Genomic DNA, 4,590 nt, shown 5'->3' on the forward strand with positions numbered 1-4,590 from the left:
CCAATATTTTATAACTTTAAATGCAGTATAACCTATAAAAATATTGAACACCTGAAACTAATGTTGTTGTACACCTGAAACCAATCTAATACAGTAAATCAACTACAATTTTAAAAAATAAAGTAAAATTCATGAACTGTTATAAGAGATGATTTTTCACACATCCAAGTCAAAATCAAAATATATTTGATGACACACGGTGTTTTCAAGGATGAAGGGGAGTAAACAGTCTTGTACACTGACAGGTAAATAGCACAACCTCTTCGGAATTCAGTTTGTCAAAATATACTAGCATTTCGGGAGATTGGGACTGACATATATACACTAATATGTATAAAATAGATAAGTAATAAGAACCTGCTGTGTAAAAAATAAATTTAATTTAATTTAAAAAAATAAAAATAGAGAAAAAAAAATACACTAGCATTTTAAATGCACACAACCAATGACCCAGCAATTATCCTTCTTAAAATCCATTTCACAGAGAAACTCATCCCTTTTTAGTCATTAATTCGATGGGTTTCTGTAGAGCACCGTGTAATTGACACAAGAATATTCTCTACTTGCAATTAGAGGATTTCTGGGCGGGGCAGGTCACTCGCGGGGCAGACGCGTGCATAAATATCATCCAACCAGAGGGCTGAGGACAGAGGTCCTCTGCGGTCCTTTAATCCCTTCCGGCAGTTCCTGCCAGCCCAGCGCAGGATTACAAGGTGAATAAGGAGCGAGAAGGCAACGCTGGCCCCAAGGGAAGGGGCAACAATAACTCCGATCTAGGTGGTCGGGTTTGGCTGCCTTACCGTGTGTGGACTCCAGGTGGCAGCACCTCCCGCGTCTTTCTCTGTCCGGGACGCGGAGCCGCGGCGGCTGCCTTCAGGGTGAAAGTGAGGGTTCCGCTCCCCCGTGCAGGCTTGGGTGCAGCCCGGCCGGGGGTGAGGGGGCCTTTCCTCCTTGCTCACAGCTGGCCCATTCGCTCAATACCTACAAACCCAGGTCACAAGTCACTTTCAAGTTCGGGGAGGGAGGTGTGGTCTGTTTGCTTAGCGGGTTTGCACCCACCCAATGGGGTCATTCACGGGGGGCTCCCAAAGCTGCTCTACTGTCTGCGCTGCCCAGCCCAGCAGAGCCCCACGACCACAAAGCATGCGTGCGTGGTGTCCACGGGCACCTCGGGACACGCCGTGGCAAAGGCCGAGGTTTCCTTCCACCTGCTCGGTGCAGAGGGACCGGAAGACCGGCGGCCACACCCGGGGCCACCCCTCCTGCGCCTGCAGCGCTGGCCCCTCTGCTCTTTCTGTCCATCCACACGCACAGCCTGAGAAGTACACTTACAGGGGCTTCCCTGGTGGCGCAGTGGTTGAGAGTCTGCCTGCCAATGCAGGGGACACGGGTTCGAGCCCTAGTCTGGGACGATCCCACGTGCCGCGGAGCAACTGGGCCCGTGAGCCACAACTACTGAGCCTGCGCGTCTGGAGCCTGTGCTCCGCAACAAGAGAGGCCGCGATAGTGAGAGGCCCGCGCACCGCGATGAAGAGTGGCCCCCGCTCGCCGGAACTGGAGAAAGCGCTCGCACAGAAACGAAGACCCAACACACCCAAAAAAAAAGAAAAAGTACACTTACAGATGAAAAGGGAAAGAAAGCAATGTTGAGAGATAGGGCTGTGGAGGCCACGAGCCAGGGGGTGGAAATGGAAGAGATAAACAAGCAGCGTAAGGTTGTGTTGAAGCTTAAAAGCCACGGTTCTGAAACGAAATGATGAGGGAAGCTCCCTCGCTCTCTCTGTCTCTCTGTCTCTCACACACACTCCAAGTAAAATATGGGGAAGGACAGTTGGGTAAAATGACTGCACAAAGGCAAGATGCCGGGGGCGGGGGTGGATTGATAGACAGGAACAGCTGAAAAAGAACTCCTGCCGTCCCGGCTGGCCAGCAAATATGCCACTTGAGTTTCTCTCTCAGTAGCGAATCGGAAGGAACCGAAGGGCCCACTTCTGCGCTGGCTGTGGGCTGTGGACAGACAGCCCTGCTGGGCAGAAGGGCATTGAGGACATGCTACAGGCGTCCAGAACCTGCAGCCGAGAGACATGACAGACGGGACGGGATGCTGGGAGCAGCATCCCACTGAAGGCTGTGACAGCGAAGCATCTCCAAGGGCAAGGACCCGTTTCACGGGATCCAGGATTTGGGTTGAAGCGGCAATCAAGAAGCGAAACAGCACAGAAATGACCCAGCAGCTCTGTCTACGTAAACCAGTGCAAAGATCCAAAGAGCCTTGGTAACGACGGCAACTTCCTGGAGGCCACTCACCATGGAAATTAGATGAAGATCCCAACCATTTCCTCCCTGGAGTGAAGTTTTGACAGAATCAGGGAAACACACACTCAGGAGGGCGTGAACCCTGGTGTGAGAACTCTCCGTTCTATTCTGTTCTTTCCCTCCCTCCCCTCTCCTGGCCCCGAAGCAGGACAGAGATCCTCAGCCAGCCTTCCTCCTGGGCTGTAACTGACATCGCTCAGCCGGTCAGAATCCACTAGGTAAACAGCAGAGAGAAGGGGGCTGGGAGGTCCTTGAGGTTATGGGGCAGCTAAAAGGACCACATCACCCTCATAACTGAGCGGAGGGGGCGCCTAGAAAAGCTGCAGTTCTTTGGGGGAATCAGGTATTAAGATTATGAGCATTTATGTTTAAATACAACCTGTCTAGGAGTACTTAAACTTAGTATTGCAGATACCATATTTTTAAGAAAAAAATGAATATGTGGTTTGACAGAGAATTTTTTCTGATTTGTGAATTTGTATGTGAAAATCTTTAAACAGGTCTGGAAATGAAGCCCGTTTGAAGGGAGCCCACAGAGTGTGTGCTCACGAGCGGGCCCCTCTGCGGACACCTGGGGTCCCTCCTGTTGGCCCGGGAGACGGCGTGGAGCAGGCCTCAGCCTCGTGCCTCTTGAGGGCCCAGGGAACCCTCATTTCACCCTTGGTTCTCATCAGCTTGGCCGATGGCTGCTCCTGCTGGTGTCGACTCCTCGGTGTTCTGGAACATTCTGAGCAAGCAGGGCCTGGCAAAGGAACCCCTCAGTGGAGAACCCCAGGTGCTTACAGTATGAAGCCTCCAGAATACCTGGGAAGGACCACACCTGAGGGGCCATCAGCATCCTCTGTGCGCCCTGGTGGGAAAGCAGACTGCACGCCGTGATCCTGATTATAGAAATGGCACCTGGGCTGGTGGTAAATCTGTTGGTTTGGCTGCATGTAGAGCTGCCCCAGGCTCCGGGGAAACACAGACCACTGCCTGGCCTCTGCCGGCTCCCTGAGAGCAGAGCTGTTATGTCTCAGGAACAGCTGTTCAGATGTGTTTACGCAATTCCCACTCCGCTCCTTAGGCAGCAGACATCTCCAGCAACAACTTTGACCCTGGGTCGCCAAGTTCACCGGGCCCCGAGGTGAAGATTGGGAAAGTACTTTCCGGCAGCCAGGCCAGCCAGCAGTGCCCGTTGGCCAGGGCTTTGACCCCTGGATGCTGGCGAGAGATGATCCACAGGACGTGCCAACAGGGGGTGGTGTGAGGGCTGCTCTTTCTTTCTTCCTTATTTTGCACGCAGCCTGGGAGTGTTCATAAATCCAAGCTGCCTGGAAACCCTGTACATGACGTGCAGAATGAAAAAAGAACCATTGATAACTTAGTTTGTGGTTTATGCAGACACTTTCACTTCCCTGATTTAGTCTGAATTCAGATCTGCCCCTATATTTGTATCCCCATCAAGCTAACAGTATTTAAACATCTAAACTGGCAAACAGTGTGGGTAATTGGATGAATTTTTGTCGTGTGGTCCAACCTGAGTCAGTTTCTCAAGCGCCTTTGACAGTATAAGGCACATTTCTCTGATTGTTTGCCTTCTGAGGTCTGGTAATAGATCATCTCTAAACAGCGTTTATGACATAATCAGCTTGAGATTAAAAATATCCGTCTCATTTTTTTGGTTTCACGACCGCTGCTGCTTCAAACATCCATCACTTTGGTGTGTTTACCGTCATATCAATTATAATATGGCCATAGATCCGGAGCCAATTATACAATCTCTCATACGTTGCCCATAAAAACTCCTCCACTATTTCAGCTTCTCAACTGATGGATCCTTTTCATAAGAAAATTAGAAAGCTTCCAATAATGCGTCTGATAGACAACTTCTGTCTTGTCCTCATTTCCAAATGACACAGACAATCTACGAAAGTAATAGGGCTTGCTGTGTAGTGGGTCCTGATTTGGATCTGAAATTTAAGAATCTTACTTTGAAAGTAGTTGCTAATTGGTGACAGAGGCCGACAGAGGCATACATCTAAATAAAAGTGATATTTTCTGAATATGGACACAAGCCTGTTGATTTTTTTTTCAAAAACGTTTAGAAATATTGAGCAAGCATCAGACATGCAAGGCTGAGGAAACACAGATGAAAGTTCACGGCTTTTGCCATCAAAGAGGCAAGATGTTTTAGGAGGGGGCCAGGGGTGGAGGTGTATGTGCAACACAGGGTGAAAGCAAGGAAGTGGGGTTCAAAGGCTTCCATTGTGCTGGGGGGCGGGGGGCGGGGGG

At 50.0% G+C, this 4,590-nt stretch overlaps 1 long non-coding RNA gene across 1 annotated transcript; it reads left to right on the top strand.

Moving 5' to 3' along the window:
* The first annotated feature begins 1,971 nt into the window (after positions 1–1,971).
* On the top strand, positions 1,972–4,361 carry LOC130709394 (uncharacterized). The gene is made up of 2 exons (XR_009009936.1): positions 1,972–2,534; positions 2,817–4,361. It is a non-coding gene; the product is annotated as an uncharacterized LOC130709394 (long non-coding RNA).
* The last annotated feature ends 229 nt before the right edge of the window (positions 4,362–4,590 follow it).

Source organism: Balaenoptera acutorostrata, chromosome 12, assembly GCF_949987535.1.
Source record: "Balaenoptera acutorostrata chromosome 12, mBalAcu1.1, whole genome shotgun sequence".
Classification (NCBI taxonomy): domain Eukaryota; kingdom Metazoa; phylum Chordata; class Mammalia; order Artiodactyla; family Balaenopteridae; genus Balaenoptera; species Balaenoptera acutorostrata.